Raw genomic sequence first — 14,213 nt, 5'->3', positions numbered from 1 at the left:
CAGGACAGGGCCCAGGCCCAGAGTTCAAGCCATACCCAGCCAAAAAAAAAAAAGAAGTCCAAGTTAGGCACTGGTAGCTCGTGCCTGTAATCCTAGCTACTCAAGAGGCTGAGATTTGAGAATCACAGTTCAAAGACAGTCCGGGCAGGAAAGTCTGTGAGACTCTTATCTCCAATTAAATGCCAAAAAATCTGGAAGTAGAGCTATTGCTCAAAGTGGTAGAACACTAGCTTTCTATGAAAGAGCTTAGGGACAATATCTCAGCCCTGAGTTCAAGCCCTACAACAAACTAATAAATACATAAAAAGTAAGTCAGTCCAAATGAACATGGTTTCTTTTCAGTCAAATTCATCCTCATTCTTCCAAAAATAGGTAGTGAGCAATTAAAAGTATACTTTAGTAACAGGAATACATTTTGCAACGATTCCTATTTTATTAAAATGTAAATCTACTGGAATTTGAGTTATACCTCGAATATTCTGTCCTCATTTCATTGGGCAGAAATAGCTTCCAGTCATTAGCCTACAATGAGAATTGAGGGCTGACAATATTGGGTAGGAGAAAAAGGCCAAGGAAAACACGGTACTGTCTCTTTTTTAAAAAAATGAGCTGCTAAGTGGGACTCCAGAAAAGTTCAAGACCCAAGCAGCACAGGCTGAGTGTGTAGCTGAGTGGGTGTGAGGCGAAGACACTACCTCCACATGACACCATTCCCACGAGAAACAGTAACATCAGTAGGCTACTTCGCTTCCACCATACCCCTCCCCCCCCCCCACGGCGGAAGTCTAGCCACCTGGGTTCTGTAACAAGGTGCAGAGTGACTAGACGGTAAAATGGTTGAAAATCTCAGGATCAGCAGCTTCACAGCACAGCCCAAAGCTTTCATTAGAAATGGAGTTTTCCTCCTGTGCTCAGGAATAAAGCGAGATGTTCATCATAGGAAAGTTTTTCTTTGGCCAGATAAGGAATGGGAAGAGAATTCTCTAGGGTTTTTTTTGTTGTTGTTTTTGGGTGGTTTTTTTTTTTTTTTTTTTGCCAGTCCTGGGCCTTGGACTCAGGGCCTGAGCACTGTTCCTGGCTTCTTTTTGCTCAAAGCTAGCACTCTGCCACTTGATCCATAGCGCGCCACTTCTGGCCCTTTTCTTTATATGTGGTGCTGGGGAATTGAACCCAAGGTTTCATGTACACGAGGCAAGCACTTTTGCCACTAGGCCATATTCCCAGTCCTGGGAAGAGAATTCTATAAGTAGATAAATAAATTCAGTAGACCCTTAATAGGTATGAAAAATATGCAGTTATAATCATGCCCAAACACACACACACACACACACACACACACACACACACACAAAAGTTCATTAAGATTAGCAATCAAGGCAGGTGCCAGTGATTCATAGCTCTAATCATAGCTACCCACTTGGCTGAGATCTGAAGATCATGGTTTGAAGCCAGTCCAGGATCTGTTATCTCCAATTAACTTCCAAAAAATGCTGCAAGTGGAGGTATGGCTCATGCTAACCTTCAGCAAAAAAAGCTCCAGGACAGAACCCAAGCTGTGAGTTCAAGCCCTCGAACCAGCTTAAAGCATACAAAAATTAGCAATCAGATGTTTTTGTAGTCCAAGATACTTTATTTAGCAACCACTATACATTTAAGATAACTGTGGTTCACACAGAATCATTAATAGAAGCCATTGTTAAAGACAAGCTAGATGAGCATTTTTCAAAACTGAATATAGATTGAATTTACACTTCAAATATAAAAAAATGATTCATAGTTAAACAGAGAAGAAATTTAGGATTAAATTTAGGATAAAAACAGATTTATGCCTGTAATCCTAATTACTTGGGAGGCTTTGAACTCATCTGAAAGATCAGAGTTCAAAGTTAGCACAGGCAGGAAAGTCTGCAAGACTATAAAATAACCCACAAAAAAGTTGGGCTGGGGGCTGGGGATATAGCCTAGCGGCAAGAGTGCCTGCCTCGGATACACGAGGCCCTAGGTTCAATTCCCCAGCACCACATATACAGAAAACGGCCAGAAGCGGCGCTGTGGCTCAAGTGGCAGAGTGCTAGCCTTGAGCGGGAAGAAGCCAGGGACAGTGCTCAGGCCCTGAGTCCAAGGCCCAGGACTGGCCAAAAAAAAAAAAAAAAAAAAAAAAAAAAAAGTTGGGCTGGAGATGTGGTCCAAGTGGTAGAGACCCTAAAATATATTGGATTAACAAAGAATACATTAAATGACAATAGGAAGCAGAGGCCTAAATTCAGCATTGTCCTAAGAAAATTATTCAAAAGTAAGAAAATTATTCAAAACTCTCAGGGCAAAGATCTAGCTAAGGAAGAGAATGAACTGAAGCTAAAGAAGCCACCTGATCGAAACAATTTGATCTTGTTTCCAAACTTAGAAAAAATTAAAGGTTAAATGGATGAGATAAATTTGACAACAGAGAGTTGGCAGTTCAGTAGAATGAGAAGAAAAAAATCAGAAAATACTATCTGCCAGAACAAAAAAATATGTTATCAAGAGCTGAAAAGAGAGATGGAATGTCAACCAGGAGTGAGGGATAGCAACAAAATGTAGGAGTTGAAACATGGCTCTTATTCATGAAATGACAAAACAACAACAAAAAACAACCAGAAGGGCTGGGGATATAGCCTAGTGGCAAGAGTGCCTGCCTCGGATACACGAGGCCCTAGGTTCGATTCCCCAGCACCACATATACAGAAAACGGCCAGAAGCGGCGCTGTGGCTCAAGTGGCAGAGTGCTAGCCTTGAGCGGGAAGAAGCCAGGGACAGTGCTCAGGCCCTGAGTCCAAGGCAGAGGACTGGCCAAAAACAAAACAAAAAAACAAAAAAAAAAAACAAAAAAAAAACAACCAGAAGTTTTCAGTGAATTTCATCAGCAAAAAGGCATGAATTTGTAAAACAAACTACTATAAGAATATGAATGGAAGGTAGGGACCAGTCGCTCACACCCCTAATTCTACTCAGGAGGCTGAGATCTGAGGATCTAGTTTAAAAGCCAGCCTCCAGTGAGAAATCTGTGAGACTCTCATCTCCAATTAGCCTGTAGAAATTGGGAACTGGAAGAACAGATCAAGCGGGAGAGCAAGGGCCATGAACAAAAAACCAGGGAAGGGCTGGGGAGGCCAAATGTTCAAGCCCCAGAATTGGCTTAACAAGGGGAGGGAGAGAGAGGGGGAGGGAGAGGGGGAGGGGCAGGGGGAGAGGGGGAGGGGGAGAGGGAGAGGGAGAGAGAGAGAGGGAGAGGGAGAGGAGGGAGAGAGAGGGAGGGAGAGGGAGGAAGGGAGAGAGAGAGAGAGACTTTGAATGGAAAGACTAGAAGTAGATGCAACCAGCAAGCTAGCAAGTGAAACGTACAAACTGAGAATTAAGCAATGAAGAATTATAGAAGATAAAGGGAGACTACAAAACCAAATCACTTTACAGCATTCGAAGATCTATGACTATCAGTACTGTTCGTGTGTGTGTGTGTGTATGTGTATGTGTATGTGTGCAAACTGTGATCCTCAGATCTGTGTCTTGAGAAGCTAGGATTACAGGTATGAACCACCAGCCACCAGCTCTCAGCTTTTGCTCATGTTCCAGAAAGTGTTCATGTTAAATGAACAAAAGGATAATATAAACAGCCTAAGGTAGGGATTGGTGAAAGTTAACTATTATAGTAATGTGATTATAAACCCATCTGCAGACAGAGTCGGTTTATTGAATAACATACTAACAACATATTAATTACATATAAATATAATAATAGTAAAGCTTCTTAAACTGAGCTGTTCTTTAGAATTGTGCACTTTACTCCTAAATAAATGCTATACTTTAAGAAGCCTCAGCGGTTCAATTTGTGCCTAGAAGTGCACACGTGCCCGTCTATGAGCCTCATGTGTCTCAGGTTGGGTGGTTATGGATGCCACAGAATGCTCTCATCTGATGAGTTGCCAAAACTTGTCAATTCTAAACTCCATTTCTCATATACGCTCAAACTGCAATTATTTCAAAATCAAACTTCAGTATGACCGGTCTGAATGCTATTAGATTTCCTGTATTTCAAAACACGTTTACCTCTTATAAATATTCATTGTGCAATACAAAGGAAGAGTTAGAGAAAAGACTTGTAATTCTTAGCTGGGTTTTTTGGATTGTTTATGGCCATGTCATTTGGGTGGGAGATAGCAATTGAAAGCTAGGAAGCGAGGGGAAGGTTCTAGACTTGGGAGAGAGTGTGTAGGTGTGTTGTCATGGCAGCCTGAGAACCTGGCGAAACAAAGTCCTGTTGCTACACAAATGACTTAATGGTCACTAATGACATGGACTATTAGCTAATTCCTGACTCAATCTCCATGAAGGAGGTAATTACAGTATGAAGAGACATGTCATACTAATTCTAACTCCCTCCCCCCCTTATTTTTTTGTCAATCATTTGGCTTGAACTCAGGGTCTGTCCCTGAGGTTTTTCACTCAAGGCTAATATCCTACTACTTTGAGCCACAGCTACATTTCTGGTTTTCTGGTGGTTAATTGGAGATAAGAGTCTCAGGTACTTTCCTGCCAGGCTGGCTTCAAACCATGATCCTCCTGAGCTCTTTGCCTCCTGTGTAGGTAGGATTATAGGCGTGAGCCACCAACGCCAGCTGTATTAACTCCTTTTGTTGTATTTATTTTCTCTTTACTTACTCAACAATGATTATAATATGTTTGAGTGTTGCATGCCAAAAATTGCATATGTATGTGAATAAGATTAGGGATGATTAATATTGCCTTCTAATTATAATATTTAAAGTCAATTTAGCATGATGGAAAGAAGATAGTTAAGACTTGTAAGTTTTCACTATTGTGCAAGTTGAAGCAACTCTCAAAACCTCTTTGATTTTTAGTCTGCGGAAATAACCAGTAAAGATGATTTATTTCTGCCACATTTGTGTGAGTGATATGAACGTAAAACTGTAAGGTGTTATACTCATACACTAAATGACTGATCCTTTCTTTTTTTCATAAATGCTCCGTGTTATCTTTACCACTATATCCATCAATAAAAGTAGTAAGACTTCTCGATAATTTAATGTACCTGAAAAAAAAAAGCTGAAATGTACAAGCTTCCTCTCAAGTGCCATAGGAATCCTTTAAGTCCATCAGAGTAAATATAATAAAATACCCCAATTATGGTAAAGTCACCTCTCTTGGCCTCAATGTTAGATTTGCAGAAATGCAAATTAGGTAGACTTGTTTTCCCTTTTTCTGTTAACAAAAGAATTTACTATAATGTATTCCTTCCTCAATGTATTTATTTATTTAAACCAGTGATCTTTTACTGCAAATGGTTGCAATCCAATGGGACAAGTGGTTACTGCTCTCATCAGAGTTGCATTTGATCTGCCCGGTAGGTTATAGTACAGACATTTTATAAGTATAGGCAGAACAAATTTTAGTCATCTCCTATCAAGCATTTGCTGTCTAAGCCTCTTCCTTCTAATTGTGGAATGAAAGGCCTTGGTCCATCTTGCAGGAATTTAAGGCATTAAGCAAGCAAGCAGGTGGGAGGACTTTGGTGAGGGCTCTGAAATTAATCTAAGCCTACTTATAAGGTTAATCCAAAGATCTGAAGGCAAACCTGGGTTAGTCTGTGTAAGTAGCTCAAAGAAAGGAAGGTTGGTTCAAGAAGGATGATCTACTGTCTCCTCTGTGCCAGACAGGTCCCTCCCTCCTTCGAGTCAGCTGCAGCTGTCAGAGACTGATTCCTGAGATCCTGTGGGGCACAGGAGCATCCTGGCTTTTGTTGTCCTTTATTGTATTGTTGTTTATTGCCTTTTTTAAAAGAGCATCCTGGTTTGCACACATTTCTCCTTCAGGCCCCTCTACCCAGCATGCATTTTGACTTCTCATCCCTGAGCTACTGCTTTCTGTTTTTCCCTGATCATAGGTTCAACCTCCTTTGGAAGGGGCAAAGATAAGGGGGAAAGAGAGAGAGGTGAGTCTGGTAAAGGTATATTATATGCATAGATGGTAGGTCAAAATTTCCCCTTAAACAGCTAACTGATGCTAATAAAATATGTAACAAAGTCATCTAAGACGTCTTCCCTGTTATTGCAATGTAAGTTCAGTTTCAACCAAATCATTTCAAATTAACTCAGAATTGATTTTTTTATAAACTTTATAGCCAGGAAAAAATATTCATCTCTATGACATAATTGAAGAGTGACAAAAATACACTTACAAAACCATTGTACTTAATCCAAGAAAGACTTCCAAACCCGTTGCAGTGAAATTTTTTTTAGGTTTCACATAGATGCTTTGCTTCCAGAAATGGAATTCGAGCACAAGAAGGGTTGACTTTATTGCTGTTTTTAATATTTAGATAATAAATACAGACTATTCAATAGAAACTGTTCAAGACTATGAACAGCCTGAAGTTGCAGTTCATTGACTTTAATGAGGTCTGATGTAGCACAGTTGTTATTTCTATCATTCTTCCCCACACATAAAGTGTTTCATTATTATGGTACTAGAAACTCTTTACCTTAGGATACAACAGGGGATTTATCAAGACAGATTTTTTTTAATTTCTACTGCAGGGGAGGGAGTTGCAAGATGTTGAAGAGTAAAAGTTGTAAAATAGATGTTTCTTTGAAAGGTTTTATACTATATAACAAGAATGGTTATCATCTATAAAATGTAATATACTCCCATTGAAAATATTAGGTACTAAGCTGCAGGAAAAAAAATGTTGGATTTTCTAAGGCTGAATGCCTTATATAGACTCTAGAAACAAGGGGAAGATCCTTTAAGAATATAGAGAAATTTTAAAGCAATAGAAAAAAATGTCAATATCAACAATGAAATGTTTTTCAACATGTCAAATGAGTAAAATATTAATTTTTAATTTATCAGAGATTGAAATGAACTTCTCATGGAAAATGAATGGGTGAGAGTACACTAACAGAAATGGGGAACTGTTTTCATTACTGGTTTTGAGTGTTGCAAGCTTTTGCCAAAGATGAACTAAACATATCAGTCCCATAATACATCTTCCCACAGGTAAATAGCCCAGATTTCTCTAGGCTGATACCAAAGTAATTACATAGTAGGCTTATTGCTGACATTAACTATCAGTAGTAAAATTTTTTTTAAATCTTCGAGGTATTGGTAGCTCATACCTGTAATCCTAGCTACTCAGGTGATCTGAGGATCACAGTTCAAAATCAGTCCAGGCAAGAAAGACCCTTATCTCCAGTTAGCCACCAAAAAACCTGAAGTGGAGCTGTGGCCCAAGTAGTAGAATGGTAGCCTTGAGTGGAAAAAGCTAAAAGAGAGCCCAGGCCCTAATTTCATGGTCCAGTAACACGTGTGGACACACACACACACGCACATACAATACACATACATACATATGGTTTATTGGGGAGAGAGAAAGTGGGAGAAAAATGAGGGAAGGGGTAACAAGTTTGACAAGAAATGTAGTTACTACCTTATGTACATAACTGGAATCCCTCTGCCCATTACCTTGACAATAAAATTTAAAAAATTGAAAGAAAGCTGTTCTCCCCCCGAAAATTACTGATGGCAAATGAGTCTGCACAAGTCAGGATACGACCATGAGAGAAGAGTAACCAGTGCTTTAGAGGAAAGGGCAACATGGCAGCCCGGACCCAAGGAACCATGTTGGAAGTTATCCATGTTATTTTGCAGGATTATGTTCTGATGAAAAAGAAAAGCCATTCGTGTAAATGAGAGAGTAGCTGATGAGCCCACAGGATCAGGTGGAGGGGATACCTGAACATGGTAAAACAGATAATAATAATGATGGCTAATGTTTATGAGTGTTATCACACACCTACTTGGCTCCAGCATAAGCAGTGTTCTTTATTTATTCTAGCTGTGGGATCACTTTGCGAAGTGATAATGGAGGGAGGCTGAATGAGTTGTTCCACGGCATTAAGCTGGTCAGTGGGTTTAAGGATTCTCTGCAGACAATCTGACTCGGATTTTGAATTCTGAGATAATAAAGACTTGCTCCCTTACAAAGCTCACAACGGGCTTCTACAACTTTCTGGTACAAGATTACACAAGTGCCACCGAGGGAAACAGAGGCTCAGGGTAAACTTTCTAAGAAGAGGTTCAGTAGCTCTGAAGACCTTCATTTGAGATACCAGTTCACAGGCTTATTTCTAGGTGCCCATTTTAAGTGAAAAAAATAATCATGAGAAATCACTAGAGCTAATGAACTTGGGTTGCAAAGCTAAAGAGGAACTGCCTCCTCTTCATACTTGATAAACACCCATGGTTAACCTAAGAGGATAAGATTAGCACATATTTATATATAAGCTCAGCTAGTATTTCATATACGATGCACACTAGTCTGTTATAACTCAGAAATTAAAGTAAGACAACTAAGATATTGATCTTTTAAAAATAAGAGATGTGTTTTGATATACTTTTCTATTCCGTACATCTGAACTATTATTGTTAGTAAGAGACTACTTTTTAAAGAATAATGATGTTTTTGTGATAACTGATTTGTTGAATGGCAACTCCTCTGTACAATTACTTAAAGATAATAAATAAACACTTATTTAAAAAACCCACACAACTTTTCAGGTCCCTTGTTACTGCTAGATATTGGATTCTCAATATCAACTCTGGCTCAAAAAAAATAGCAGAAGAAGAAAAAAGCTTTTACCTTCCTATCAAGATAATTTCATGGCTTTCAGAAACTGAAATATCATGACACATTTTCATTCATGCAAGATAAAAATTTTAAAGTCATGTTTCAGTCCTTCTCTCTCATTCCTGAGAAATTTAATACTTTATTGACTGAAATAACTCTTATATATCCTTTTCTAGACATTCCCCTTGCTAGCCCTGTAATTTGGGCCCTTGTTTTAGAGTTCTAAATTCTCCCTAGATTCACTCAAATTGATCTGATAATCAGCTCAACCCATTTCCACCATACAATTTTTCTATAGTGCCATGGGAGGAAGTACTTACTCATTGATCTAACACACAAGGTTTTGATCAATCTATAACCAACCCAGCCCTCAGTCTGTTTTCCTAATCCCTAATCTTTCACTGTTCCTATCTTCTTACTGAATTTAATTTCTCTCTCTCTATATATATACATATATATTCAATGAAAAATATTTCATTATGCTTCTCTTTCTCCATACATCTCATCCAGTTTTCTATCATAGACTTTTTTCCAACATAACCATAAATTTACCTTTTGGTGATATATTCTTCCTTCTTGAAACATCACTACCACTTTAACAAACATTTTAATAGAGCTACTTTCTGAAAATATAGATCGTTTTTCCAAGCACCATAATCAGAAAGCAACAAGGTGGAGAATATATGGCAAAGTGGGGTTTAGCGTGTAGCTGAGGGAAAGAGCATTTGCATAGTATACATGGGGACCTGAACTCCACACAGATAAAGGGAAAATTGCAATAATTCTGGGTAAATACAGTTTTACATATCTCAAGTGTAAAAGATCAAAATTAAAATTTACACTTATTCTTAACATAAGGGGATTAAAATGTCAATACGTGGCAAATGAATTCAAGTAAGATGGATTAAATGCTATAGTCAGAAGCAAATTTATAGTTTTAAATGGTTTATGCATATGTGTGCCTATTTGCCCACTTAAGGAAGCGATTTGTCCCGTGCTATGATACATTTGAAAATAACATGCCTATAAAAACAGTACTACAAAATGTCAAATTAAGCTAACAGAAAAAAAAATGGAGTGCTGCTTAGGATAATCGTTGACCTCCCACAGAAAATGCTAATAACCTCGATGATACTCACCAGAAAATCAAGTCCCAACTGGTCATAAAAAATTTACTTGAATCTCCCACCTTCCCCACAGGGTTTCATTCTTTGATTCAAATTGAACCTAGTTGCTTGCATATAGTTAACTCTTAGATTCATCATGACAGGCAAATTCCCTAGAATATAGGAACATTATGAGTAGATTTCTATGAATACAGTGTTTTCCCATATGATTTCACAACAATTCTAGCACATTACTACTGAGTATCTATCACATGACAAGCAAGGATTTTGCCAAGAAACTGCAGAAGCGCCCATCCAAGAGAGATGACCTCATCTTTAGAAGATGAATTCCTTTTCTATGTTGTATAAAAAGAGTTTCATTTTGCTAGATAGACTCCCATTACTTTAAAGAAAACATATGTTGGCTATCTTATTGGCTTTCTATCTGCCCTCTTTGGTACTAACAAATATGGGAACCTCAAAACAGGCCACAGCCTTGATGGTGGATGTATATCAGAGACCAATAATAAATAAGTCAATATAAGTATTTGTGTCGATCAACCTTAAACAACTTGTGAAAGAGGTCTGAATCTAACTATAGGGGTGAAAGTTCAATGATGAGAACTTTAGACTAAGGAGAGGGTCATTTTAAGTAGAGTTTGGGTTTTTATTCTGTAACATGGTAAAATATTTTTTATAAAATAGGGCAGTTTTAAAATATGGTATTTTATTATATCATTCCCTCATATATTTTCCTCATATTATGATATGAGGGAAAAACCCTTGTTGGAAAATGTTTACTGTAGCAAATAAAGAACTGCAGTGCTCATAAATGGGAATGCTACTATGACATTTACTTTTTGCTTCTTAGTAAAATGAGCCATTTTTAATGGGCCAACAGATGGTCTAATTAGGAGTCTCTCAAGATACAAAAAGCAAATATCTTCATCAAGACAAATTGCATAACGTGCATAAAGAAAATTTCTGTGTAAAATAGGTTCAAAAGAATAAATTTTCATATAGGGTAACTATCCTTATCTCTATTTGAATGGGATCAAAAATGAAGAAATTAGGATCTTAATCCCTTTTGACATGGCCTACATTCCATCTACCTGTATATGGGCAAATATGACCTAATTGGGTTGACTAGTTTCCTATATGAACCTAGAAAATTGCAAATGATTATTAAGAAATCCTGAAGCTCTACTGGTAAGCGTTCATAAAAAAGCAGTAATATAAATTTTAAAAAGTCTACGGACACTGGATACAAATTGGGAGCGCACTGCATATTCATGATAAGATATATGTGGACATATAACTAGAATGACTTTTTAATGAAATAAAGATTTTATTTTTTGTGCCAGTCCTGGGGCTTGAACTCAGGACCTGAGAGTTGTCTCTGAGCTCTTTTTGCTCAGGGCTAGCACTCTACCACTTGAGAGATAGCTCTACTTCTGACTTTTTTTGTTTGTGCCAGTCCTGGGGCTTGAACTCAGAACCTGGGCACTATCTCTGAGCTTCTTTTGCTCAAGGCTAGCATTCTACCACTTGAGTCATGGCACCACTTCCAGCCTTTTCTATTTATGTAGTACTGAAGAATCGAACCCATGGCCTTATATATGCTAGGTAAGCATTGTACCACTAAGCCATATTCACAACCCTGTCTCCCTGTCTCTCTTCCTGTCTCTCTCCCTCTCTCTCGCTCTCTCTCCGCTCTCTCCCTTTCTCTCCCTCCTTCCCCTCCTTCCTCCCCCTCCCCCTCCCCCTCTCCTTCTTGGTGATTAATTGGAAATAAGAGTCTCCCAGACTTTCCTGCCCTGGCCGGCTTCAATCCACAATCCTCAAATCTCAGCCCCCTGAGTAGCTAGGATTATAGATATAAGCCACTGACTAGCACCCAGCTAGAGATTTTTTTTAAAGAAAAAGTTAATGAAAAGAGAGGAAGTTCTTTGAAAAAGACTAATAATGAAATTGACAAACATTTACCTAGTCAACTAAGATAAAAAGAAGAGTTGCATTACTAAAACCAGAACATTGCAGAAATAAAATGGATCATAAAATTATATAATTATCCATTAATAAATAACAACTTAGACAAAACAGACCAATTCTTCGGAACAAACTTTAGAAACTAACTGAAAAAGAAATAGGCAATCTGAAGGGAAGATGTAACAAGCTAGATAAGAAAGGTACTCACTGCCTTACATATGAAACTGTAACCCCTCTGTACATCACTTTGACAATAAAGAAATGAAAAAAACAGGCAATCTGAATAGTCTCTCTCTATATATCTATATGTACACACACACACAGAGAGAGAGAGAGAGAGAAAGAGAGAGAGAGAAAGAGATTGAATTCATACCAGAAAACTATCCACAAAGGAACACCCAGCCCCATGTTGCATCTTAACTAAAACAATTTTTTTTCTTATTTATTGTCAAGGTGATGTACAGAGAGGTTAGTTTCATACGTTAGGCCTTGGATACATTTCTTGTACTGTTTGTTACCTCCTCCCTCATTCCCCCTCCCCCTCCCCTAAAACAATTTTTAACTAGCAAAATCTCTGAAGTCATGGAATAGGCATGAATGTATAATACTGACAGTGTACATACATACATATATATATATTATTTCTTCCTAAAAAGATCTGCTGAATTTGGATGATATACAAGACCTAAAACAAAAACAGCATACCACAGTGCTACGCTTCAAAGAATAATGGTTATACCACTGCCACTCAGCGAATGGAGTTGAAAAAGCTAGAAGGAAAGGTGAAAATTTAGCTTGACTTAGGAGAATAGATTAAGAACAGAATGAATTCGAGTATACATAAGGCTTAAGCAGATACAGTTAGCCTTGTGCATAATAGTTAACCATGGGACCAGGTTAACTGGAATGAGAGCTTATTCTTAAAATAAGATTGGATAGCTGGGTGCTGCTAGCTTGTACCCATAATCCTAACTACTCAGGAGGCTGAGATCTGGGGATCATGGTTCAAAGCCCGCTAGGGCAGAAAGTCCATGATACTTTCATCTCCAGTACCCTCCCCTCAAAAAAGCTGAAAAAATGGAGGTGTGGTCGAAGTGATAGAATGCTAGCCTTCAGCACCCCCTGAGTTCAAACCCCACAATGACACAATATAAATGTATAAGTTTGGATAAGTGGGGTTGGTCCAGTTTGTTAAGCCTTCAAACAGAAGTCAACAGGAAGGAAGTGCAGACTGAGTAGCCAGGGGAGAATGCGAAGATGGTGATATGGCAGAAACTCTCCACACAGAAGGGAGGGTTGTCAACTATGAGTCTCTCACAAAAGCTAAGGCACACGGTGAAAAAGGGACTGGTGACAGAAGCAAACAAAAATTTAGATACTTTTAAGTAATATTTGACAGAATGAATCAAATTTGGTTCCATTGGAATAAGTAGCTGAGGTTACAAGTCAAAGGTAAGCTGGGTGCCAGTGGCTCACACCTGTAATCCTAGCTACTTAGGAGGCTGAAATCTGAGAACTGTGGTTCAAAGACAACCCCAGTAGGAAAGTCTGTGAGACTCTCATCTCCACTAAACTACTGAAAAGTTGAAGCTGGAGCTATGGCTCAAGTGGTAGAAAACTGGCCTTGACCAAAAGATGCTTGTGGACAATACCAGGCCCTGAGTTCAAGCCCCAGGACTAGCAAAACGCAAGAACATATAAACAACAACCAAAAAAACCTAAAACAAAACCAAAATAAAACCAATCAAAATGTATTCTCCAAAGCTGAGCCTTACAGAGTAAAAGACACCTGTATACATCTTGGGAAGACTAAGCAAAACTTCCCTTTATTATTAACATCATAACTGGTTTTGAACTTGAGTCTTGGAAACAGTAAGAGAACAATGGCTTATAATATAAATGTCCTACTGAGTGCATATTTCTTTTTTAAAGTACAATATGCAGACCTTCTCAAATGAAGATGCATCTTCAACACTTGGAGGATATTGGTTCCTATATTTGAACATCTGGAGAATTCAAGGTCATTTTCATGACCATTATTATAAAATTCCACCTTTGAATAACTTGGTAACAATATTATAGAATCTGTAATAACTGAAGCCAAATCTACTAGGGTGATTTATTATTTTTACTGGCTCCATTGGTGGAGGGGGGGGTGGGGGAACCATATGAAATCCCTTCCAGTATTTTACACACATAATGATTTCAACTAGAATTTCTAATTAAAAATATTGACTTGAACCAACTCTGAAATAAGAAGACAGGGGATGAGGAATACACAGAGATTTCTTATACCCTGTTATTAAGGTCGACATAATCTTACACTTTTTATCTGAAACCTGAAAGGTTTGTGCTAGGGCTCCATGTATCTTTCCAACAACACAGTGCTATGAAAATCAAAAGAAAATAATTTCCCTTCTAAATGGCCACACGTG

The 14,213-nt window shown here is 38.2% G+C and overlaps 1 protein-coding gene across 1 annotated transcript in view; it reads right to left on the bottom strand.

Annotated features, from left to right (window-relative positions):
* Window positions 1–14,213, bottom strand: part of Col25a1 (collagen type XXV alpha 1 chain) — a 400,930-nt gene that overhangs the window by 179,879 nt on the left and 206,838 nt on the right. The gene's annotated exons all lie outside the window — the stretch shown is intronic.

The sequence above is a fragment of the Perognathus longimembris genome, chromosome 24 (assembly GCF_023159225.1).
Source record: "Perognathus longimembris pacificus isolate PPM17 chromosome 24, ASM2315922v1, whole genome shotgun sequence".
Lineage (NCBI taxonomy): Eukaryota > Metazoa > Chordata > Mammalia > Rodentia > Heteromyidae > Perognathus > Perognathus longimembris.
This window is presented reverse-complemented; position numbering and strand designations above follow the sequence as displayed.